We start from the raw sequence: 26080 nt of genomic DNA on the forward strand, positions 1-26080 counted from the left end.
GGCTTTAATCCAGGGTGGGCAGTGGGGGAAGTTGTGGCCAGGAGCCCCAAAAGGAGAACAATCAATATCTCCAAAACTTGTTGCCCTTTCAATCTTCAGTTTCCTCTCACGTCCCCCTGGAGGAGGTCTCTGTGTCACTGTCAGCAGCGTTGACGCATGCTCTAGAAGGCTCACAAGGAGACATTCCTTGCTGTCTGCCCGTCTGTCTCTCTCAGCCCCTCACTCACAGACTGTGAGCATGCCATCACGCGCTGAGGGTAAGCAGAACCCCAGAGGGCCCACTTTGACAGGACCTAGAAACTATGGTGCAAATGAGCCCCATCAGGGTTGGGCAGCCCCAGACATGAGATTTTCCTGCTTCCCCCAGAAATCACTGCTCTGGGCTTCCATTTCCTCAGCCAGAAATGAGGGGACTATAACTAAGCAGTGGCTTATAAAAGTTTTTGAGCTATGGATGACTTTGGCAGGTGGCAACACCCAGGGAAATTGGATCTACAGTGGCCAGCCCTATGCTCCCTCCTTTGTGAAATGCCTTCTCTCCTTGACCCAGGCCACTATTCTCCCCCAGGTGTCCCCTGATCTGACCAGTTGTCCCTCACTGCCCATTTCTCCATATCCTAACTCCTGTTTGTGCTGCCTGCTGGTCCCTCTTATCCACTCAGAGCAGGACAGCTGATCTTCCAAAAACTGTACATCTGATGGTGAACCTCACCCGCTGCTGTGGACTGAGTTGTATCTCCCCCAAAATTCATAGGTAACCCCAACCCCCAATGTGCTGGTATTCAGAGATGAGGGCTTTAGAAGGTAACCACTTGAGATAAGTGGTCCCCGTAATACCAGTGCCCTTGTAAGAACAGAAATAAGAGAACTTGCTTCCTCTCTCTCTCCACCATGAGGATATAGCATGAAGTTACCCATTTTCATGCCAGAAAGAGAGCTCTCTCCAGGTACCAAATTTGCCAGCATCTTGGCCTTGGACTTCTCAGCCTCCAGCACTTTGAGAAATAAATGTCCACTGTTTAAGCCACCCAGTCCATGGCATTTTGTTACAACAGTCTGTGACAACTAAGGCATCTGCCAGAAAATGTTCAGTGGCCACTGTTTAATTCCCCAGGCTCCCTGCCCGGCTCTCCCCTTCCCATACCTGGTCCTAGCCCTGGCAGATATATAAGTTTCAGTCAAACACTGCAGTTGCACAGCCCAGGTACAGCAGGTGCTTCTGAAACAGCTCTCAGTGGTCCCTACTTCCTGGTGCCCACACCCTTATGAGATCCTATCCCCTCCCCCTGAGTGTGGGCTGGACCTAGTGACTCCCTTCTAACCATACATAACCAGCAAAAGTGATAGAATGTCACTTCCAAGATTAGATTACAAAAGACTGTTCTTTCTCTCTTGCTCACAATCTCTCACTCTCTCACCTGGTGGCTCCAATAAAGCCAGCTGCCATGTGTGAGCCTCTCTGTGTCCAGGAACAACAGCTTGAGAGGAACTGAGACCCTTATTCCTAAGCCTGAGAGAAACTGAATCCTGCAAAAATCCAACCAAGTGAGCTTGCAAGTGGATCTATCCCTAGTTGAAGGTTTAAGATGACTTTGGCCTTACCCGACACCTTATGGAAGACCCTGGGCTAGCTGATTCAGCTAAGCTATGTTCAACTCTTGACCCACAGAAACTATGGGATAATAAATGTTGCTGTTTTAAGATGCTAATTTTTGAATAATTTGTTATGTAGCAATAGCTAACTGATACACCAGGCTTTCCACCTGCTGTCTCCTCCTCCCAGGACACTCCACTGTCCAGCTGGGCTCCTCCTCAACTTGTTGACTTAGTTTCCACTGCCCCTTGGGTGTCATTTTAACCATCACTTCTTCAGTCCTTTAAACTGTAATGTCTGTTGTTTCCCCTAAGTGCTTACCCCACTTGACTGTAACAGCTCATCCTGTAGATTAAACCCTGTAAAGGCAGTGGCTATATGCATGTCTTGTCCATTGCTGTTTCTACTGGGTCTTGTACAATGCCAAGCACATAGTAGGTGCTCAGTAAGCTCGAGGCATATGAATGAGTGGGTTGAACTTGATGAAAGAGATGCTGCTTTAAGTGGGAGGCAGGGGATCTCCTTTTGCCTACAGCACCCCATGAATCCCACACACAGCCCCAGATGCTAGGAGCCAGTTTTCTGTATAAGATTGTCCCAGCCACATTGAATAGTCATAGAGCCACTCACAAGATTGACAAGCTCCCTGCTCTCTTGGAGTCCTGCAGCAGGGAGGCAGACAGCAGAAGAATAAAGAGAATACCTGCTTGAATACACAAGTTCATCTCCTCTCCTTCCTCAAGTTCTATTCAAACAACAAGAGCAAGACAAAGGATGAGAGGAGAACCCTGGGGGACAGGAATCACCCAGCTCTTGGGAGATGAAAAGTGGAAGGGAACCAACCGACTTTGCAGATTGGAAAGGTTAAAACCTAACTGGCAGAATATCCAAAAGAAAGGAGCCACTCTGAGCCACAGAATCCAGTCTAGACGATGATCAGGGCAAACTCAACAGAAAAGACCCTGGACTTGGGAGGGAAGGAGATCTGTGCACTTCCATTTCCCTTTCCTGGCTTTATTCTCAGAACCCAGGAAGATCAGCTGCCCCTGCCCCTCACCACACCTGCCCACCAGGTAGAAGACTGGGTGACCCACCTCTGTAGAAATCTTCAGCCCAAAGGAAGAGAGCTGGAGATACTGATTTGGGGGCCTCCCAGCTCAATGTCTGGGTCTCTCTCCACTAATTCCATATAAACCCTGCCCAGTGGCACAGGCTTTACTTTACAGAGTTTCCCTCTAAGACAGACAGCCAAGGATCACTAGGGATCTCAGAAATCCTCTAACATGAAAGGAAGAAAATAAAACAAACAAAAGGGGAATGAAGAGGGGGCAGAAAAAGAGATGAGGGGAAACAGAGAGAATTCAGAGAACGAAAGGTCAAAAAAGAAAAAAAATTATAAATTTACATCTGCATAATATGTGGAAAAATATTTAATCCATGAAACTACAGGCAGCTACAACAAGGAATATATATAGAAATAGCTCTCCAAAATTAAAAATGAGAGCAAAACAAAATATTCTATAGAAGACAAAGATCAGGAAATAACTTAGAAAATAATATCAAACATCTCAATAGCAATGCAAGTCTCTAAAAAACAACGGAGGTATGACCTAAAATTTCTGAGGGAACTTGATTTTCAACCTAGAATTAAGTATCCCGACAAACTATCAAACATAAGGAACAGTGGCTTTTTTGGCACACAAACTTTCAAACTCATCTCTCATGCACCCTTTCTCAAGAAGCTAATGAAGGATGTGCTCTACACATGAGGGTGTAAACCAGAGGATGGCAAATGACGACCTGTGAGTCAAATCCGATCCTCCACTTGTTTTTGTAAATGAAGTTTTATTGGAACACAGCAATGCCCATTCATTTATGCATTTTCTCTGTCTGTTTTCACTACAGCTGAGTCCCATAATTATGGGAGACTAAGTGACCAACGAACCTGAAAACATTGTCTGACTCTTTGCAAAAATGTTTGCAATTCAAGACCAGCATAAACCAAGAAAACCAAGACCAGCATAAACCAAGAAAATGAGATCTGGGATCTAGCAAGATGTGAGATGAACGTTTCTAGAGCTACGGCTGTTCCCAAAGAGCAAACACCCCCAACTGGAACGTGAGAGGTTAGAGCTCCAGGACATACGTCTCCAAGGAAGTAACAGCTAGAGCTGCTAGCCTATTTCACATGCTAGTTAGCACCAAGAAGAGGTCTAAAGCTCTGTCAGAAAGTTTAGGGATGTCAGTGAGAATAGCCCACATCACAAAGTCCCAAAGCTGCAGATGCTGGTGTGGATGTGGAGAGAAGGGAACACTTTTATACTCTTAGTGGGATTGCAACACTACCAGCCTCTTTGGAAAGTGTATGGAGAATCCTCAAAGAGCTAAAAGTAGACTTTCCATTTGATCACACAATCCCATTACTAGGTATCTACCCAGAAGAAAAAAAAATCATTTTACCATAAGGATATTTGCAATAAAATGCTTATCGCAGCTCAATTCACAATAACCAAGAAATGGAATCAGCCCAAGTGCCCATCAACACATGAATGGATTGATAAACTGTGGTATATGTATAGTCTGGAACACTATTCAGCCATAAAAAGATGGAGACTTTACATCTTTTATACTAACACAGATGAAGTTAAAGAACATTCTCCTTAGTAAAGTATTACAAGACTGGAAAAGCAAGTATCCAGTGCACTCAATACTAATCTGAAAGCAGTAGATGAACAACTTCATACCCACACAAGCAAAAAATACAATTCAATTCAAGTCGAGGGAGTAGGAAGGAGAGAGAGGAGAGGACGGAGGGGAATTGGTAAATTCTCACCTACTGGGCACAGCGTAAGGGAAAACAGCACGCCCTCTGGATGAAACGTTCAACTACAACTTGGACTTTACCTAACAAACACAGACAATGTAACTAATCATTTGTACTCTCATAGTAATCTGACATTTAAAAAAAAAGAAAGTTTACAGAAGAATAAATGATGAACACATAGGAAAAAACACGAAAGTTATGCAAGAAAGCAGACAATTTCATTATTTTGTAAGGCTTATCCTTGAACAATATTTGCATAGTTATGATTATAAAGAGCTGCATAATGAATTGTATTAAAAATTGTGACAAATCATTCAGGAAGTAAGGAGAACAAAAATGGTCCTGTGTGTGCACACACACATGTATGCGTGTAAAAGTTAGACTCTTGGTAGAAGACCTGTGGATAATATACAAAATAGAGAAGTTGAGAACTTCTAACACAAGTGTGTTATTTAGAAATACAGAGGTAAGTAGCAACAGCAGGTAAAGAGCTAAAAATGCTTTCTTCTACGGAGCAAACCAGAGGAAGACAAGAGGCTGCCGTTTGGGGGTATAAGCTTTATTGCATTATTTTACTTTTAAAGCCATGTACATACATGACTTTAATAAAATAGACATTACATCTGAAACAAGTAAATAAATAATTTTGTGAGAACAGATTAGAATAATGGACAGGACATGACTGGTGTCGGTGGGTCAGCTTCTTGGGATGAAGCGGTCACTGTGGTCTTTCTGAGGAAGTGTCACTGCAGTTAGCCCTACATGAAAAAAGTTAGCCTCGTGAGGGGTTGCAGAAAGAGCATTCTGGACAGAGGGCATAGCAGGGTTCAAGGTCAGAGGTGAGAACAAGCTTAGCATGATTAAGGGACAGAAAGTATAGTGTATGCATCCTGTGGACAGAGAGTGGGCAGCGGGGCCGGACTGAACTTGGAGAGACTCAGGGAGACACAGGCTGATGGGCTGAGGTGGAGGGTGGTACAGAGACGGAGCCCAGAGGGGATATTGGAGCTGGAGAGGTCACCTGGGAATCTCAGGCTTGTAGATGGAGATGGAAAAGCCCCGGGGCTGGAACAGATCAGCCTTGCATGAGCAAACTGTTAAGAGACTTTGCTTTCAAGAGTCCCTGAAGGAGGCATGAACAGCACCTTGTTTGTGAATAAATACTGGTTTCCTCTTTGTTTTCTTAAAAAAAAAGAAAAAGAGTCCCTGAAGGAGCCAAAGGAAGAAATTTGGGCCCTAGTTACCTACTTGAAACCAACGCTGATAAACACCAGAGAGATGAGCTACCAGCCTGGAATGAGAGTTTCATAAATCATTTTCTTTGTGAGCCTGTTCTACCTTTCAAAGCAACTTCCCATCTTCCCATCTTCTCTCAATACCTTTCACTCCCTAACAAACAGGTTGAGATAAGAAACGTGATTAGAAGCACAACTTGGGGGCAGCACCCGTAGCTCAATGGGTAGGGCGCGGCAACGTACACCCAGGCTGGTGGGTTTGAACCTAGCCCGGGCCAGCTAAACAATGACAACTGCAACAACAACAACAAAATAGCTGGGCGTTGTGGCGGGTGCCTGTGGTCTCAGCTACTTGGGAGGCTGAGGCAAGAGAATCGCTTAAGCCCAAGAGTTTGAGGTTGCTGTGAGCTGTGACGCCACGGCACTCTACCCAGGATGAGAGCTTGAGACTCTGTCTCAAAAAAAAGAAACACAACTCGGTTTCTAATTGTCCAAACTAACCAGGGGCCCACCGGCTCAGTCTCCCCTCTTGACCTCTTGACCCCTCCTTGGTTTTACTAATGCTCACTCTATAACTCTTTTCTTTTTCTACCTCCTTGGTGGACCAGCTACTTAGACCTCAGTTGTCCCAACTCCAGCCTTCTCCCTCTAGAAGGATCAAACCCTGATTCCCTTTACTTCACACCCCTAACCCCTAAACCACCTGCCCAATGTCTGAGTCCCAAGCCTTGTCTGAGATCTGGATGCTGCTCCCCCAGGAGGGCAAGCCTGACACTTGGATAGAGAGAAGGAGCAGAGAACATGGGCGGAGAGCTGGGTGAAGATCCAGCTCCATCATTGCCCCGCCGAGGGACCCCTGCTACCTTGTATACCTCTCTTCTTCCTCTTCACATTTAGAGGTATATCTGGATCCTGGGGGGCCTATACTGAGAGATAAGTGCCAACGCTTCGCCTAGGACTGCCACACAAACATGTCATCTTGAATGAATAAGACAGCCTTGCTTTCTTCCTACATTTAGAGATGGATTACTGAATGAATTTTATACTATGGTGTAAATGACTAATATGTTAGAGACTTTTCCTGTACTGTGTATATTATCTTTCCAGGGTAAGACCTGGACTTGCCTCTGCTAAGAAGCCTCCCTTATCACTGAATTATCTATAACACTTTTACAGATTAATTTACTCACATGCGCCCCCCAGAAAACAACAATAAAAGACAGAATAGAATAAGCCGTTTTCTCAATGGGAGTAAAAATTCTTCAGAGTCAAGGACCATGTCTTCTGCCCTATAATAATAACAATTAAAATCAAAAGACTTAGGTCAAGCCCCAGCTTTGCCACACACTAGCTGTGTGACCTTGACAAGCTGCTTACCCTCTCTGTGCCTCTTTTTCCTCACGGATGGAAGAAAGAAGCACTAGTAACTTCATAGGCTCTTCTTAGGAAGCATTACCTAACTACTCTGTAAACTGTCAAATACTGAACAGATATGAATTTGATAATTGCAACTAATAAGGTATTTAGTTCTTACGATCATTTAAAATATTTAAATAAAGAGCTTCCCATGATCTGCAGCTAAGATTTCACCATTGGACCTGCCCTGGCCTCCCACTCTCACACCACCCAAGGAGGGTGGCCCAGAAAGAGGAAAGAGTTGGGGAAACCAAGGCCCCCAGAGATTCCATTGCCCTTGACCATGGGGTGGAGCATGGAGTAGTACCCAGACATCCCGACTCTGCCTGGGCAGGGAGCTGGCAGGGAGAGGAGCCCTCTGTTGTGGCTTGAGGTATTGTTCATTGTGAGCTTTTGTTGTTTGGTGTTTTGTACTTTTGTTGCTGCTGTTGTTCTTTTTCTAATTCCAGTAACATACGCAAGAAGAGGCCAACGCAGTAGAAAGACTGTTTGGGAACTCTGAAAATGCCACGAATGAATGCCAGGTCACTCTAACTTTGTGGACACAGGGACACGTTTTGGTTGGAAGCCTCCCATGAAATAGCCTGTCTTCCTGCCTACCCAGGAATGCCTGGCCTGGGAGCCAGCTGCCTCACAATGCATGTGGGAGGCCCCTTTGCCAGTTTCCACTCCAGCAGTTTCCAAAATATGTTCTTCAGGAACTGATTCTCTTGGATATTAATATGTGTTGAATGGATATAATATCCCAGAGTCAAAGGTTTAGAAAATAGTCAGTCAAATGTATTCTTGCTAAGTGCAGGACTTCTCAGAACCTTAAGTTTTCTCATGTAATGTTGTGACTGTATAAGAAAGGGTGATGGGATGTTATGGACACGTTATTCTCATTTACTAATATCACTTGTGAGTGTGATGATCATCCAGTACCATTACTGTTTTGGGTGAGTACGTTGTTTCTTTATGTCTCTAAAATTACTCTGAACTGAACCCAGTAAGTAGAAGGAAAGAAGGAAGTAAGAAAGAGAGGGAAGAGGGGAGGGATTCCAGTCCAATCATTTAAACACTTAGCATGAACTCCTTCTCTTCACAGGCTCTTCCAGTCCCAACATTCTCCACTCCTAACATACCCCGTTTCCCCGAAAATAAGACATCCTCCGAAAATAAGACCTACTTACAGGAACGATAAGACATCCCCTGAAAATAAGACCTAGTGCATCTTTGGGAGCACACCTTAAAATAAGACACTGTCTTATTTTTTGGGAAACAGGGTAGTTATGGGTTGTTTGAGAGAGAGGCTCATGAGACCGCATAGCACAAAGGGGCTGAGAAGGCCCTTTGGGGGTGGGCTAACTGGTACCTGCTGATGTCCTGATCTTAACAGCCAATGACCCTATGGTCAGAGCCTCACTTAACATTCTCCTTGAATCGACTCACAGTTTACCAACATATTTATATTTATTTCGCTCTTTGAGCTTTATCCCAAACAATATCTACCAAATTGCAGGTTTGGCACATGAGTTATTGTCTACCAAGACCCGTTTTTAAAAATGCACCCCAATTTTCCTAAGTTCACATGTGTGCCACCCCAAATCATTTGACAAAGCACTAGTGATTCACCCCCCACATTCCAGTTAGGTCAGGACCAGGTTCAGCATTCTAAAGTCACCAAATAGAAGAGGGACTTCCAGGTCTTTCCATGAGGTCTGCCACCACATGGGAACGAGCGCAAAAGAACTACTAATCTGACTCCAGAACTCTGTGGCAGCAGATCAACCTTGACTGGGGCCCCAGTGGAGGGGGATTACATTACATAACACACAACAGAATGTATTTACAGTCCTCTTTCCCCACTTGACCCTCCCCCAACCCCACATCCTGGCAGGTGTCAAATCTCTTCCACTAGTCCTCCTCCATGACCGTGCCCCCCATAAGCCTCATTTTCTAAAATTCAAGTTTTTGAAATCTCTCAACCACGTAGCTGCCCCCAGAAAGCCCACGCTGTCCCTGAGCGGACTAGCCCGTTTCCCTTGTGCCTGCCTCTGTCAGATTCCCACATGTTGGGGAGCCCAGAGAGAAAGTCCATAAAAGAAGAAGGGAAGATGGCAAAACTCTTTGATTTTCAAATCCTTGTCTTGCAGATGAATGAGGCTCAGAGGAGGTGCAGAAGCAGCCCCAAGGTCACCCGTGAATGGACGGCACCACTGGGCTGGTGGCCAGACTCCAAGCCCAGCACCTTTTCCTGTCCCTCTGTTTTCCCCAGTAGGGCCAGTGAGCTCAGGCCCAGGCACTGCATTGGGGAAGAGCCTGGCTTTCCTCTCCAGGAAATGAAATGACCTCCTTTTTCTCCTCCACCCCAATCTCCTCCTGAGCCCTGCTCTAAGCCCCCCACCATAAGAAACAGGATTTACAAGCCAGCTGCTGTAATCCCTTTAAAATGAGGTTTGGGGACCACAGGGACTCTCTGGGCGTTTCATTTTTTCAAAACAATATTCCTGGCTCAAAAGCTAAGATTTCACCATCCTCAGGGGAGTTGAGACAAATGCTGGCCTGGGCAACCCAGGTCCCAGGGCTTCCTTGGGGTTGACAGGGACACCCTCTGACTGTCTCCTGGGGCCATCTTTTCGGGCTAGGTTTTACAGCAGTGTGGGTCCAGACCCCTCTTTTCCACCTCTCTTTCCCGTGACTGCTGCCTCGTTGTGTAATCTCTCTCCAACCTCCTAAAAAAAGGAGCTACTCCTTCCATGCTAGACCTCTAGGCAGGGCAGCTCACTTGCTGAAGTTAGCTCTAAGGTGTTAATAACTGCTAGATCATCCTTTCCTGAAAGTCCATCTTAGGGATGGATACATGAGACCAGGAATGACAGAAATCCGCACAAAGGAGGTGGGGCGGCCTGTGGGGTGGGGAGGCGGGGGTACCAGGGGGACAGAGGGTAAAGCCAACCAAGGCCAACACTGTGAAGTAGTCCAGACTCAGAACCATGAGGGCCTGAGCAACACTTCAACTGAGCAGAGCCCTGGAGTCCAGGCCCATGCCTGCCAGCTGGCTCATTGGATAGCTTGCACACAGGGTAGCCAACATGTCCCCTTAGAGATGAGCACACTCCCCTAAGCCACACCCACCTCCACCTATGTCCCACCCCCTTCCCCAGACTGCCCTGCAGAGCCCTGACCTGGCTCGAGTACATTGACTGCAGAGTGGATGCTGCAGGTTTGGGGTGAGGCTCCAGGATCTGTGTTTCTTTTTTCTTTTTCTTTCTTTCTTTTTTTTTTTTTTTTTTTGCAGTTTTTGGTCGTTCTGTATATGGGACTGGCGCCCTACTCCTTTGAGCCACAGGTGCCAACCAGGATCTGTGTTTCTGTCAAGCACTCCCCCTACCCTTTCCAGCACATATACACACACAGGCATTCTTACAGCCAGCCGCCTGGAGAAACAGTGAATAAACCCAGTCATTTCCCAAGCATGCAGTGAGCCCGGCGCTGGGTTGAGTGCAGTAACCCTCTGCAGGACCCAGTTAGTTGGGTGCAGCTATCCCTATTTTACAGATGACAACAGTGAAGCTCAGAGAGGTTAAGTGACTTGCCCGAGGTCACAGACCTAAGAAGTAGTGTTCAATCCCAGCTCTTTCTCATTCTGGAGCCCGTGTTTTCCATTTTCAGGATGTCAAGTAAGCAGGCTCAGCAAACTTCCTCCATAAAGGGCCAGCGAGTGAAGACTGTTGGCTTTCTGATTCCTCCGTAACTGCAGCCTGAAAGCACCTGTGGAGTCTGCCTCGTCCAGCCGGCCTGGCTGTGTTCCAGTAAAACTTTATTTGCGAAAATCGGCAGTGAGTGGGACTTGCACAGCCCTGGAGTAAAGCATGCTCACACACTGTCACCTCTGCCCCGCTACCAACAGAAATGAGGACGAGAACACAAACACGGATAACTCTGGGTTGTCTGGCAGACCTGCCCAGGTGCCCACGTCCACTAGTGCCCCACTCCCCCAGTCCCTTCCCCCATTGCCCTAAAGAGCCCCCAGTCTGCCCACCATCCTCACCCTGTGGCCCTGAAGGTTCCCCTTTCCCCCCTACCTAGCATAGGCACCTCAGGCACCTCCGGGCACCTTGGTGTCTAAAACCCAGCCCCCCGTGGGCAGACACGAATCTGCATATTCCTTCCAGGCTGACCTCAGGCCACAGCTGTCTCACTCTGCTTCCCGAGCCTCCCCAAACCAGAGGGCTCACAGAGGCTGGATTCTGTTGGATTCAAAGAGGCATTCCCCACCCAAGCCAGTAAACCCTCAAAAGCAGAGCTTCCTGCCTGTAGGAGTCTGTGACTACCTACAGGGCCATCACCATCTCCCAGTAGAAGGCTGAGCCTCAGAGCCCAGCTGCCTCCCCACTGCCATGCTGTACCTGGGCAGCATGGGCCTGATGGCCGGGAAGCTGTGACACAATCCACAAGAGGCGGGAAGCAGGGTCCTTTCACCATTGCATCAAACAGAGTGTTGAAGGGTGGAGGCCAGGCCTGGGTAGCTTTAATCAGTCTGTTTTGTTCGGGGATCATGCACCCCTCCCAGAAGGCAGAATAGGCATGAGAGCTGATGACAGGGCCATTTGACCCTCGGTCCTGGGCCTCACTCTTCCCCTACCTCGCATCTATAGAGCACCTTGTGACCTCCTGCCAACCTGGTTCAGCTGTTTCTCAGACCCTGTCCACACTGGAGTCAGATGGGAACACTTGTCCCATTTGCCACCCACCCCACCTGCTCACTACTTTCCTTGCCTGGGGGAGACACAGCATGGACAGAGGCTGGGCGTCCAGGCAGCTAGGACTGCTGGGCCCTGGCAGGCAGCCTCCCACTTGGATCTGAGGGAAGTGAAGTGTGTGTTTCCTGCCCCCTCCGTGTGTCTAAGTATGTGTGAGCACATGTGCCTATGTGTATACATCAGTCTGGTGTGTCAACGGTCCTTTGTGTGAGGATACATGTCACTTACGGGGTGCATGGGGGCAGGGTACACAGCATCTGTGTGCTGTGGGGACCATGTGGGTGGGGTGTACAGCATCTGTGTGCACATGTGCCTGTGTGTTTCTGTGTTCATGTGAGATGTGGACCCCTGAGTTCCCCGTCAAGGAAGGCTTGAGTAAGCAGAAGCCGTGGCTTCGATGTCGTTGGTTCTGGGCTCCTTCACCCGGCAGCTACAGGGGCTCAAGGAAGCAAGTGGGAGCTACAAGGCCACCTGAGGCCTTGGCCCCAAACTAGCACTACACTACGTCTGCCATATCCTATTGGGCAAATCGAGGGTCCCAGCCAGCCCAGACTCTGTGCTGGCTCAGTTCCATGGCATGCCTCCTAACCTGGCCACTGCCTGGCTCATTTATAAAGACCATGGGAATTGTCTCTGCCATTGCAAAAAGAGGGACAGCATAACCACACCAACCTGCTGGGAGGACAGAGGGCCAACGTCTGTATCAGGCACAGTGACAAATCCGTAACTGTCCCAGCACTTTACGGGAACCTCACTTCATCCCCCAAGTGCCCTGTGAGTAGAGTGACTGCATGCATAGCTCCTGTCTGTGGCCTCCCTGAACCTCTGCCCTTTGCAGCAACTCCCATGCAGAGGAGTCTACTTCATGCTCCTCTATTTGCCTGATACAATGTGACAGAGGTCAAGTTTTGGGTCAAGGTCTCAGGCAGCCTTGTAGCTACCGTTTGCTTCCTTGAGCCCCTGCTGCTGTCCAGTGAAGGAGCCCAGGCTAGCCTGATGGGGCTAGGGGGCCTCACTCTGTGAATGTGTTGTGAGTGGGGACGTGCATGTGTACCTGCAGCCCTAGCAGAGGCCAGCTAAACACTAAATATGCACCAGGGCCTGGCCCAGATCAGCCCAGCACCTACTCAACCAGCAGCTGACTGCACCCCCTGAAGTGTAGACCCGTGGGCCATAATAACTGTTTGGTTTTATTTTAGCCACTGACTTGTGGTGTGCATTTTACATCAGCACCAGCTCATGATAGAGGCCAGTATCATTATTCTCCCATTTTACAGATGAGGAAATTGAGAATGAGTGAAAACTTCCCCAAGGTCCCACAGCTTACATGTAAACCAAAGGGAGGGTTCAAACCCACATAGTCTACTTCTAGGGCTTGGGAGTGGCCTAGTCTGCTTGGGCTACCATAATAAAATACCACAGACTGGGTGGGTTCAACAACAGACACTTATTTTCTCACACTGGAGGATAGAAGTCCGAGTTCGAGGTGCTGTCAGGGTTGGTTTCCAGTGAGGCCTCTCCTACTGGAGTGTAGACGGCTGCCTTCCTGCTGTACTCTTATGTGCACCTTTCCTTGGTGCATGCGAGTGGAGAAAAAGAGAGCTCACTAGTGTCTCTTCCCCTCCTTATAAAGACATCAGTCCTGTTGGAATAGGGCCCCACCCTTATAACTTTATTTAACCTGAAGTTCCCATCTCTAGGTACAGTCATACTGAAGGTTAAGGTAACATGTGAACTGAAGAGGTGGGTCAAAATTCGGTCTACTACAAGGAGTTAACCTCTTTGCCAGGCATAGCATAGGCCACGTGTAGGAACAAGTGGCTCCAGTTGACAAGACAAGGAACCAGAGGCTCAGAGAGCAGACCTCTTGGCTCCTGTGGCTGGTAAGGAGCCCAGGGATGACAGCCCCCAGGCCTCTGAATCTCAGCAGCCATGCCAGCCTCCGGGGAAGAACTACTGTCCTTCCAATCAGCTGCTTCTTGGCCCCTGGTTCTCAGTGTACAGGAAACTGGAAGACTGGGGCTGTTCCCTCTGCATGCTGGCAGCCTCCATGCCTGATAAGCCTGGCCCAGAGTGAAGGGGATGGAGGGAGGAGAAGTGCTGGGAGGAGAAGGCCCCAGAGCGTGTGCTCTTCCCTGGGGCCTGTTCTCCAGTCTCCCAGAGTTTCCCAGAAGAGTTAAGCCCCAGTTGCCCACAGTGGGTATCTACTCAGGAATACACACATCCCTGTCTCCCCCACACCCTGGCTGATGTTTCCTGAGACCAAATCCCAAATAAACGACTTGCACTAGATCACTCCTCTCTGGGTCTATCCTGGGGGAATCTATACTATGTCAGCACACTTCTACCCTTTCTAGAAAGAACACCTTTTCTCTCCTGAGAGCCTGGCAGGAACTGGTCTGGGCTCTGCTCTCCAGACTAATTTGGCAGAATCCCAGAGAAGGGGGCTACAAACAGCATCTGAAGCTCCAGAGAGATCTACTTTTGCCTATGCACTTGACCAAGGGGCAGAAACCCACAGCTGGGGACAGTTTCATCTTGAACCTGGGTTGTTACTCAAGCTGGGCTGTCCACAAGTGGTCATGCTGGTGCCCAGAGCATGGCTGGGATCCAGCAGGACCCAGCTGCCAAGACAAGAGGCCTTGCTTCCTAAGACTTTCCTTTGCATGTTGAGCCATGCCTTCACAGGACAGTAAACGAGACCACAGTCAGCAAGCACGTCTCTTGACCTGCCAAGTCCTGCCAGACAGTGGGGCCTATGGTTTCTCTCCTGGAGGGAAAAAAGAAAGTTCCAAGGTTCACTTGCTCTTCTCTCCCCAGGAGGGGCCTCTCCAACCATCACCCAACAAACGAGGACCTTTCTACCTCAGAAAAGCCTTCCAAGTCAGTAAACGGCCCAGATGTGCTGCCCCCACCACGCCCACCCTGCTGGGCCCACCCTCAGCAGAGTCAGCTCCTGGGACATCTCCTTCCGGCAGTGGCTGGACTTCCCAGCCCTGCCAGGGACGGCTAGTAGGTTTCTCGTAACTCGGTTTCCCAGCCCATGTCCCTTTTTTAAATTTACATCGTAAATTTAAAAATGTTCTTTTATAAAAGGCGGGGGCAGGAGAGGAATAAGAGGAGAGAAAAATCGAGTAACTGTAAACAAAACATAAAAGATGCTTAATGGATGGCATAATGAGGCTGCAAGGAAAGAGCCTGGCATTGGTTTTCCCTGACATTTCACCTATTAAATTATGAGCTTGGTAAGGAAGAGCCCAGATTCTTTTTCTTCTTCTTCTTCAGGCAATTAAGATTCTTTCATGAAGAACAAAGCTGCTATTGTCTGGGCTCTATGTGGGTCCGAGTTGCCTTAACAGGCAAATAATGGTACTTGAAGGGTGGCCACTCAGGACAGGACCTAACCTGTAAGCCTCTACTTAACCAGTGTGAGGGGTACCTGGCTCTGTCCCTGAAGTCAAGGCCAGGGATCAGAAATGTTGGGGGGAATTCCTAGTATGCTTGCCCTGGGAACATGATAAAAGATGGAGAGTGACCCAGCTGCTTTGGGGGAAGTCTAGGTTGGTCAGCCAAAGTAATGTAATTCACAAATCCCAGGACTAACCCTGTCAGGTAGGTAGTAGAATCCCCATTTAACAGATGAGGAAACTGAGGTTCGAAGAGGTGAAGTTACTTCCGTGAGACCACTTATTATGTTTAAGTGGCAAAGGCAAGATTGTTAGGACTGGCAATTTTCAAAACCCATCTTTTTTTGTTATACTTACTGCTATCTCTATTAGCATGGTCCCAGACACCAGGGAGCAAAGCAGTGGGAGTGGCTGGCCCTTTGACGTCAGTACCAGGAGGCAGCCATAGCCACCCTGTCCTAATTTGTACCCACTGATAGGGCCTGAAACTGCCTTCTTACATGCCCAAAGCCCTCCTCCTCTCTCCCTCCCTCATTTCCCTTATAAATCTAATTCTCAGCTCATTCATTCCCCAAGAAGTACCAACAGTAATTAACTACTCAAAGTTGAGCTCCTCCAGGGGTATTTAGACCCGCAAAGTGGCAAGTCTAAAACTGAAGACACAGAGGCATGATAGGACATCGCAGGCACGTGGTAGAGTTGAGAATGGATAACTTCAGGGCCTTTTGGAATGCTCAGACAAAACAAAACAAAAAAATATCATATATCCCCTATGTGGGTCAGTCCAGAAGTGCGAGCCAAGGATGATTAAAGAGCCTAAAGGGAGCAGCCTAAATTACATCTCCTGAACTTTTCTTATCCATGTCCCTCTTGGTATTACTTAGAAATGTGTCTGGCCAGTGGGGCAGAGCTATGCCCAGTCTCAAGGTCTCTGAGAGATCTGCTCACCCCATCCCTAATAGAGAGCCACGATGGTAAGCATAGCCAGTAGGCCAGGGCTGTTCAAACATTTTACCCACCCAAAGACGGTGATCTCCTACAATCCAGGAACACTTGGAGTAATAAGATACAGAAAGATAAGAGCTGCCAGATAGTGGGCACCTGTCATATGTCAGCCTCACAGCCAGGCATTCCAGTTGTTTGGTAGCATGGATAGTACCGTTGCTCATCATTCTTTCCTCACACAGGAGGAACCTGAGTCACAGAGAGGCAAAAGAACTGACCCAAGGTCACAGGGGCAGAGCTAGGATTCTTCTAGCCCTGCATAGCTGCAGAGCCTATGCTGTTATCCCAGACCTTACAGCCCTATCTCTCCAGGGGCAGTGAGAACTCAGATGTGCTGCTGCAGAAGCCACATGGACTTAGCTGAGTCTGCTCCTGACACAAGAAGATAGTCAGGAGGACGCGGATTCCCCGTTGTGGACACCTGCTGTTTCAGAAGCCCATTTCTTCTTCCCTGGTGGTAACTCCACAAGGTAAAGTTGGTACCCCAATTTTCCTTTGGCAAAGGCCCCAGCTTTCAGTCCATGTGGCATAAGTAGAATAAACCAGCTCTTTTAGCCCTAGTGTGAGCACATGACCCAGGCCTAGCCAATCAAAAGGCTTTACCTGCCTAAGACACAATGATTGGTTAAGGAAGGGCACATGACCCAATTTGGGCCAATGAAAATCAGGCCCAAAACTTTCCTTGGAATGCCGGGAGGGAGGTGTGCTCTTTCAGCTGGGTTTGCTAACCTGTTATGAAGGAGAGCCTGGTAAGGCTGGTGGCCACTTTTGTAGAATTTGGAAATGAAGCAAAGCAGAGGAAAGCAGAGCCAAGAGACCAAGAGAGAAATCCTGATGGTACAATAGAGCCCTTGGATCCAACATGCCTGAAATGAGTTTACCACTTTTTGCTACATAAACTCCTAAAACATAAATTCCTTTATTTTGGCCTTTACTGATTTGGGCTAAGTTTCTGTTACTTGCAGCCAAAAGAGCCCTGAGTGAGATACTCCTTGAGTTGGTCACTCTGGTTGCTCATCTTGTTTGTGGTCAACTAAGCTATGAACTTCTTCCCCCACCACTACAGAACAAAGTTGCCTGCAGTGGCCCAGGCAGGAAGCTGCGAATTAGGATGCATACAGCTCCCCAGAGACCACAGAAGAAGGCACTAAGTATTGAGGAGCTCAGCCCTCGAGGTATTGGCTACCTGTTTCTAAGCTCCAAATCCACCAGGTTGAATCAGGACTGTTTCCTCTTTACTTCCCCCAATCCTTGCATAGGGCTTGGCATTTAATGCATGCTCAGTAAACATCAATTCAGTGAACTGAAGTGCGGAGTCAGAAAACTGACATCCATGGCAGAAAATGCTAGAGACCTCTAAAATTCAATCTGCTTTTCTATAATATTAAAACTCTTGATTTTTAGCTTAGCAAGTAGCCACACAAAAGACTATATTTTCCAATTTTTCTTGCAGCTGAGTTTGGCCATGATATAGGTACAGTGCCCAGTCCATGACCCCCCTCCCATCCCACTTCCTTCTTCCCACTAACTTGAATGTGAACATGGTGAGGAGCCCCTCCAACCATGTGGATAAGGTCATCCCCCAAGGAAAATGGAGCAACAAGATGGAAGGGGCCTGGGTGCCCACAGAGTTCCAACCACAGTCCTGGGTTACTCACATTCCAAGCATTCTGCTTAAATCACTATGTATCTACACCATCACTAATGTATCCCACGATTGCATATTCCTAGAGAAGAAAGGGAGAGGATGATCTGGGAGGGAACAGAACACGTTCCTCCAAGGAGCATCTTAACTCCTTGCATTATTCAATTTGTATTATGGATAAGGCACTTTCATCTACAATGTCTCCCTATTAGGTGGGAAGATCAAGTTTGTTTAGCCCCATTTTTCCAGATGAGGAAACCAAGGTTCAGTGAGGTGGAGCTGTTGACTCTAGGTCTGTAGCTAAGAAGAGGCAGAGCTGGGGCTCTCTCTTCAGTTCTATGTTCTCACCACACCCCAAGCTGAGCTGGACACAAAGGAAGGACTGATCTGAGCTGAAGGAGACTACTAGTCTTCCTCCTACTCATCCTCCAAAGCCCTGGGTTGCCAGAGAGAGAGTATCTGGGCTGGCTGCACCCCATCACAGGAGGTAGTGGGCAGTGGTTCAGACAGCTATACCATCTTTCTTCCAAAGCATTGGGGGCTCTGGACACTGGGGACTCTGTTCCTCTTTGCAGGAATGAAAGAGAGTCCATCTCACAAGTAAGAGAGCCTGAGGCCTGGGCAGAGGACCTGACAGGATGTTAGAAGTCAGGGGCTCAGTAGGAATGGAAATTAATCTTCAAGCTTCCATCTAATCTTCCTCAAGACCTTTCCTCTCCAACACAGCTATGATTCCTGCCCTGGCCAGGGGCCTGTCCCAAACCTGGCAGAACAAGGAAGTGCAGGGACAACAAGGCCTGTGGTATCCAGGGCTCTGTGGTGCCACTCACTTTCCTTCCTGGAGTATCCAGTTATACGATGTCCTCCAGGAAACCTCTGACCAAAGACACAAGTTTCCAATATGTCCTTTGAACTGGGCAACCCTGAAACAGTCCCATGGGATACTAGAAACATCAGGGTAGAGACAGTCCTTAAAAATATTCCTGGCAGAGCAAGCCAGGCCAACTCTCTGGGGAGATTGGGAGGGGTGAGGGGGGGACACCAGGAGACAAGTAGGCCACATCCCTGGGATCAGGTCCATGACCTTGAACAGTGGGATCCTTGTACTTACCTTCCCCTGACCTAAAGTTGCCAGATAAAGTATAAGAATTTAAATTACAGAAAATATCAAAAAAAATTATATAATAAACATGTTTCAGGTATTGTGTGAGATGTACTTATACAGTACTGAAAAGTTATTTATTGACTATCTAAAATTCAAATTTAACTGGGTATCCTGTGTTTTTAGTTACTAAATCTCACAACCCTACCCTGACCCCCACAGATAACATGAGAGACCCTACTCAGGTCATTTCCTGTCAGCCCCATTTTAGGAAACATCTCTGTCCCGTGTGCCTCCACCCCTGCCCTGGGACAGGCTTTGATGAGCAAAGCACTCATTTTTTTCCACCTTTGTCCCTCCATACAAGGACTGTCAATAATTCATTCAGCCCAGGAACATAAGTGTATTATCCCACTTTGTAGATGAGAAAACTGAGGGTCAGTGAGGTTAACTATGTTGCCCCGTTACAATAAAAAAAGGCAGTCACAATTTCATCAGTGGCAGTGAGCCCGGTGACCTGCCTATTCCATCATAGCTGCCTGAGACCATGGCTGAGACCTCAGCCTCCCCCCCGCTAACCCCGTCATAGTCATCATCCAGAGGCATCTCCAGTGACATCCCCCAGGACAGTGCATGATGGGAAGAGCACCAGCCTATGAGTAAGGATACTTAGCACTCGGGTGACCCTGGGCCAGTCCCTTCCTGAGGTGGGCAGCTGTGGTTCATATGTAGGGACCCTCTGTCTATTAGGGCATCCCCCCATCCCACAGCTCCTAGGAAATAATCTCAGGACCCTACTTATTTCCTGATGACCAAGATGGGCACATGATCCATGCCTAAAAATCATGGAATCCCCCCACTCCCTGTCCACAGAGAATGGACCAAGAATTGGGCATGTCACCCAACCAGGAAAAACCATTGCCCTTCATGAGAGTTGGTACTATGGATCCTGGAAGAGATCAAGTGTCTCCTCCTCGGGATGCCAACACATCAGCACCATGCATGCTTTAGGTTTCCAGTGGGTATCTTTTTCAGTGCTTGGAGAAAGCCTGCCTAAAATAAAGCGCTGCAGAGGAAAGCAAAGTCAAGAGGTAGAGAGAGACAAACACACAGAACCTCTGGATCCAGCCATGTCTGAAGCCATCCACACTTGAAGTTCTCAATTACAGGAGCCAATACATTTCTTTTTTGCTTAAGCCAGCTTGAATTAGGTTTTTGTCACTTGTAGCCAAGAGAGTTATGGAGATGCCTCTGCCCTCTCAGCTAAACAAAGGGTCTGGACTCTGGTATTGCCTGAGGTCTTTCCTGACAGCTCCCTCCTCTGGGTCCTCCCAGAAGAGACTCTAATGATTGACATCCCACTGCTTCCAGTGCTCCGGACTTCCTTCCAGCTCAGACCTCAGACTGCAGAGCCCTTGCTCAGAGTCCCGGGCTCCCAGACTTCTAGACTCCTTCCCATGCACCTTCTGGCCGTGGTGATGACTGGACAGGGGAAGCGGGGCAGTGGCTATGTGGACTTCTGAAACCCAGACCTTAGGAAATGTAAGCCAGAGGCAAAACATTTCTCTGACTGCTTTAGGGGAAATTTTCTTTTAAATAGAATCATGGAATCTTCATTTTCAAAATACCAACATATTTATTTTTTACTTTGCCAACTGTGAATTTTGTAAAAAGATGGGCTTTTTCCATTCCTTGTTTTAGTTTAGCCGCTCCTATTGCCCAGAATGGAGATATTTTGAAAGCCAAATAGACGTAGATTGGGGCATGGGGGTTGAGGGTCAAGAAGAGAGATACTCTGAGAAGAAAGGGGGAGCAGTCTCCTGGGCCCACTGGATACAGCACATCAAATCAGCAGTGGCCTCGCCTCACTGAAATGCCTCTGCTTCCCAGCCCACAGCTCCTGCCACAATACCCGCAGTGTTGGCCTACCTACCTGGCAGCCACCTCCCTTACTCCTTCCTGGAGGACCCTATTTCACTGGGGGGACATCAACCTCCTCTCTTCCCATCACCAGCCCCAAGGGTGTACCTCTCACTGTCTGGGACAGGCGTAGACATAGGCCTGTGACTCAGTTCTGGCCAACAAGACTAAGGAGAAAAAACTGCCAGGGTTCCCAGGAAAGTTTCTTCATTGATTTACAAAAAGAGCAACAAACTGGAAAGAGACGCTCCTGTTATTCACTGGCTGGTGTCATGTCTGCATGTGGTGCCCGGAAATGCTACGGCCACTTCTTCCACCGGGGAGGCATTCATGCGGAGAGAAAGCCGACCTCTGAAGAGATGCACAGCACACCTGCTCTGCTCCAAGCACGTCCCTACCCTACCCCAGGTTCTTTGCATATGCAGTTCCCTTCACGTTCATCTGGCTCATTCTCCCCCTTCATAAAGGTCCCTGCTCACAGGTTAGGGCCTCAGAAAGACTACTCTGACTTCTCCCCCTCTGTCACTCTCTATCCCCTTGCTTTGTTTTTTTAACTCCTAATTGACATTATTTGCCACAGGCCACATGTATATACATATGTATAAAACAGACACTGTGTATTATATACATAACTATGCACGTATATAATATATAATAAGTGTTTGTATGTATGTGTGTGTATATATATTATACACGCTCAGTATCCCTTATCTGAAATATTTGGGACCACAAGTGTTTGAGATTTCAGATATTTTCAGGTTTTGTAATATTTGCATCTGCATAATGAAGACAGAAATCATTTGTTTCATACACACCTTACATGCATAGCCTGAAGGTCATTTATTTTTCCTTTGGGGATGCTGAATAAACAATGTGTGGTGCACCTTGGACTGCAGTCCATCCCACAAGGTCAGGTGTGGAATTTTCCACTTGTGGCATCATGTGGATATGCAAACAGTTTTGGGTTTTGAAACATTTCAGATTTTCAAATTAGGGCTGCTCAACCTATATATGTTAGGGATGCTCGAGTCTATACATGCTATGTATACAAATTCCATATATAGTAGAAACCCTTGAAGTTGATCAGCCAAAGGACTGTAACAAAATGGTCAGCATATGGAGGTCACCAACATAAGGAACTTGGTCTGTGTACCGATACGTACATGTGGTGCAATTCCGGTCTATGAACATTAGGTCAAGTTAAGCAGGTGGTCAATGTAGAGAAGTGGTCAGCTATGGAGGGTCTACTGTATGTCCAATGTGCATGTAGATATGCATTTTATTATTTGTCTTTGATGTAAGCGCCATGAAGGCAAGACTTTGCTTTTCTATCGTGTATTCCCAAGGCTTAGGAGTGTCCTGGCTCATAGAAAATGCTCAATAATACCTGAAGGATGGAAGGCAGGTAGGAAAAAGACTTGTGATTTTCATGACGCTGTGGAACCTCTATGTTAAGCAACCCTTGGAGCCTCTTGTTGCTGGTGGTAATACTTATTCCTTATTAAATAAGTCTAAGCCAGCTGATGTGGGCTTTGGGTCTCCAACAGCGGAAAGCTCCCTATTTCACATGCCTGTACAGTTCCCTCTATCTAGGAAGCCCTTCCCCAGAAGGTCCCCTGCCATTCCCTTCCCATCCAAGCTCCAAGCACTGCAGGAATGAGAAGCATGGGGCTGGGCACAAGCAAATGCAGGGGTCAAATGCCTGAGCTCACCACCCACCCACTGACAAGACTCCTTGGAAAGTTCCTTAGTTCCTCTGAGCTTCAGTCCCCTCAATTATAAGACAGGAACCGCAGTGACAATGCCCACCTCATGGATTTATTATAAGTATTCCACAAGACAATAGGAGGGTTTCAAAGTCAGGCAGATTTGGGTAAAAGACGCAGCATGGCCACTTTCTGACAGCATGACCTTGAGCAGGAGGCTTCTGTCTGTGCCCTTAGCTCCTCATCTGTCTGTGGAGACAACAGTGGTGTTGACTTAAGTGAATTCAAGAAGGTGATGTGTCCAGTGTTGCTTAGAACAGTGCTTATTAGGATATTAAGTGTGTGCAGGTACACCCATAAACATTCCTTCTCAGGGTCACAAGACCCAGCTGCTTCCCTCAAGAGGCCACAGGGGATAGGGCTAAAGAGGTGGACAGGAATCAGCTTTGCTGGGGCAGGTGAAGGTGTTTGGGTGTGCTCGAAGGGGTTAATTTCTGGCCCTCCCGGGGTGGGGTCAGCCTCCTCCACCTTGGAAGTAGTTTGCACTAGGTGCACATCTTACCTAGGTGGTGGGGGGCACTGACCTTGAGCTCCTTGGCACTGACCTTGTGAATTTTATTCCCAGGTTGGTGCCCTCCACCACCCAGAGGAAGTAGCAGAGGCCACAGGCTCATCCCTATGCCCTGGCTGATTTTAAACTGAAGGCATTAGGCTCACTAATCGCCTGTAATCACCTTGTTTGAATTAGCATGGCAAGTGCTTCCGACTAAACGGTCTGTTATTCCAAATAACCCTCAGTGGTTTTAATTATGTCCCCTGGAATGCCTGGCCTCCTGGCCCTCAGCTTTATTAGGGAGGGGTCCTGTTAACCGCAGGATGGGGCGTGATTCCTGACCTCCCCGCCACAGACCCCCATAATAAGAAGAAGCAGGAGAAGGTCTTTGCTGGTCCAGACTCTTCCTTTGGCTCTATATTTAAAACCATCACAGGACGGAGGGCATGACCCCCCTGCCCCTCTCTCGCCCCCACTCTCGAGTTCCATCTGCTTCCAGCAATCAATAGAGCTGTGGCCTAGAGACCAGCCCAGAGCCCACAGTCCCTTTCTATTTGGCAATAGAATATTCCATCCTATTGTTTTCATCCGGACTGGATTTTCTTACTCTGTTCGGCTCATGTCAAGGCTGGATGGTTACTACTATTAACATCTCCCCAACTTACAAGCAAAGAAGCAGGCCCAGAGAAGTGGTAACCAGCTCAAGGGCAGGTAGTGGAGCAGCCCTTCCCAAAGTTGCCTGTGCCCACAGGCCTGGGGATCCTGTCAAAGTACAGATTGTGACTGAGTGGGATGGGGCGGGGCCTGGGATGCCCCATTTCTGACCGGCTCCCTGATCTGAGGACCAAACACACTTTGATAACAGGCTGCTGTCCTGCTGGCTGAAAGGAGGGGAGCTAATGTGGTCAGACCTTTCCCTTGCAGGTGCCACACTAGGCACTTAACTATCCTTACCCCATCCCCTTTCCTCACGACCCTGAGAGGCTGGAATATGTATCCCCACTTGCTCACCTGAGTAGTACAGGGACTCAGACGGGGAAGGTGAGGAGCTTGGGGCTCACCCAACAGCCACCGACGTTGGGCGTATGGCATGGATGGGGCAGGGGACAAGGAAGGAAGAACTGAGGCCCATTTCCTGAGAGAGACAGGCTGCAGAGAACAGAACTGAGCCTAGAACTCAGAGCTCCTTATCTTTCCTGGCTTCCTGACCCAGGACCTCTGCCCCATCCAAGTGTCTGAGTTGCTTGGCGGGTGCCCCATCCTACCCAGGGCTCAGCCGTACAGAAGAGGGTGGGAAGTGGAAGAAAACATTCTTTCATTTAACAGGTGTGTCTCAGAAACTGGGCACAGTAATTCACACCTGTAGTCTCAGCTACTCAGAAGCTACGATTATGCCTGTTAATAGTCAATGTGCTCCAGTCTGGGCAACGACCCTGTCTCTGATAAAGTAAAAAATTAAAAAATAAAAATGTCTGGAGCTCAGGTCCTGGCACACAGACGGCCTTCAGTAAATGTTTCCTATGTGTGGGATCTGTGCAAGATGCTGCCCATGCAGTGGTGAGCTGAGCAGACACTGTGCCTGCTCCTGCAGGAGGTGTAGGCTAGAGAATGTTGAGCAGAGTACCGGGCTTGAACTGAGGGCTTATCAAGTCCAGGCCCTGTGCCCCTTGCCTTATAGATCTCATCCCATCAGATCCTAAAAAGCACCGAGTGAAGTGGATATCAGTGTCCTTATAATGGAAGAAACGGAGGGCCAGAGAGGGTGAGTCATTTGCTCAGGACACAGCCGCTGGTTAAATGGCAGAGCCAGAATTTGCAGCTGGGCCTTTCCATCCACAGCCCATCCCCTCAATGCAGCCCTCAGAGCCAGGCTGGGGAGGGAAGGATTCCAAGGTCTTCCAGGTGGAGCTGCCACAAAGGCATGGTTATATTTAATGGCATGGCGGGGTGGGGGGGGGGGCATTTTCCATGTCCCACCCTGACGACACTAGGGTGAACCTTGAACTGCTAAATTGAGTGAGATGTGGAAGGGCAAAAGGTGAAGGGAGCCTGCCCACAGCCCACGGGGCTAGGGAAATGAACTAATTAGGACCTTCCAGCCATGTCGGCCCACAGCTGGGCTGCCCAGCTGGTTCTGGGTGGACAGAGTCCTCCCTGGCCCTGAGTTCAGAGGGTCAGCCTTGCCTTGAGAGCAGCATGGTTCTGTCCCTGCCTGTCTGCTTCCCTGAGCTCTCAGGTGCTATAGCCAGGAAAAGGAGCCACAGCCTTGTGAAAGACAGCTAATTTTTATCCATGTCTTTAGATAACAGTGGTTAGCTTGAATATGGTGGCTTTAAGGCAGTGTCTGGCAAAGAAGCTTGTGCCCTTATCCCTGTGCTCACAAACTCATTGGATTGGACAATGAGCTCCAGGACACAGGAACAAATACATTCAATTCACCACTGGCTCCCTAGCACCCAACACCCAGCACAAGGCCTGGCACCACAGTGAATGCTCAATAAATATTATTTGAATGAATTAAGAAAGAAAGTGGCTGTGTATCACAGGATCCATATCAATCAGCTTTTTCTGGCCAGAGTAGGAGTGATTTGGATTTGATTTGGTTTTGCTTTAACAGGATTCATTCAAGCAGCACTTGCTGGTTACTATGCCTGGTCTGGGCACCGGGAACTTAAAGCTTCAGGGAGTCTCCTGGAGCCACATTCCAATGAGCAAGACTCATAATTAATTCCAGATATCTAAGTCTATGATAGAGCCTGTGCTCATAATTTACATTTTTAAATATCTAAGCCTGTGATAGTCAAAGAAGGCTTCTTGAGGAGGTGGCACTGGAGTTCATCTCTGAAGAGGAGTGAGGCTGGTCAGGTGGAGAAGAGGGGATGGCCACTGAATGCCAGGTCAGCAGCAGCAGCAGGGACACCAGGATTT

Source organism: Nycticebus coucang, chromosome 14 (genome assembly GCF_027406575.1).
Source record: "Nycticebus coucang isolate mNycCou1 chromosome 14, mNycCou1.pri, whole genome shotgun sequence".
Classification (NCBI taxonomy): domain Eukaryota; kingdom Metazoa; phylum Chordata; class Mammalia; order Primates; family Lorisidae; genus Nycticebus; species Nycticebus coucang.